The sequence below is a fragment of the Chiloscyllium plagiosum genome, chromosome 6 (genome assembly GCF_004010195.1).
Source record: "Chiloscyllium plagiosum isolate BGI_BamShark_2017 chromosome 6, ASM401019v2, whole genome shotgun sequence".
In the NCBI taxonomy this organism is placed as follows: Eukaryota; Metazoa; Chordata; class Chondrichthyes; order Orectolobiformes; family Hemiscylliidae; genus Chiloscyllium; species Chiloscyllium plagiosum.
Genome location: NC_057715.1, coordinates 12,885,524 through 12,886,393, shown reverse-complemented (window position 1 = coordinate 12,886,393; position 870 = coordinate 12,885,524).

Below are 870 nucleotides of genomic sequence, written 5' to 3'. Positions count from 1 at the left end.
TCAGAGTTAGGCTACTTTTAGAACATTGTATGTGCAATTCTGGTCTCCTTCCTATCGGAAATATGTTGTGAAACTTGAAAGGGTTCAGAAAAGATTTACAAGAGTGTTGTCAGGGTTGGAGGGCTTGAGCTATAGAAAGAGGCTGAATAGGCTGGGGATGTTTTCCCTGGAGCGTCGGAGGCTGAGGGGTGACCTTATATAGTTTATAAAATCATGAGGGGCATGGATAGGATAAATAGACTCGGTCTTTTCCCTGGAGGTGGGCAGAGTCCAGAACTACAGGGCATAGGTTTAGAATAAGAGGGGAAAGATATAAAAGGGACCTGAGGGGCAACTTTTTCACACAGAGTGTGGTGCATTTATAGAATGAGCTGCACCAGTTGTGGAGACTGGTACAATTAAACATTTAAAAGGCATCTGGATGGGCATATGGATAGAAAAGTTTTAGAGGGATCTAGGCCAAGTGCTGGCAAATGGGACTAGATTAATTTAGGATATCTGGTCAGCATGGACAAGTCGGTTTGAAGGGTCTACTTCTGTGCTGTATGTCTCTATGACTCTTTAACTATAAAGTTTCATCAGAAATTTAGATCATAATTTCTACTTCCACTTTGTTTTGCACTTTTTTTGCAGGTTCAGTTTTTCTCTTTTTTCCTTTTACTTTATATTTTTTGGTTTGCTATCTTGCCATTTACACTTCATTTTCACACATCTTTCATTATTTTGCCTATTCCCATTCCTTTTTGTTTTCACACCATGAAACATTTTTGTCATTAAATATCTCCTGTCTTCTACTCCATCATTGCCCTTTCCTTTTGCTCTTCTTCCCCACCCCTCTTTCACATGTTTAAAGCCCATTACATATTTACT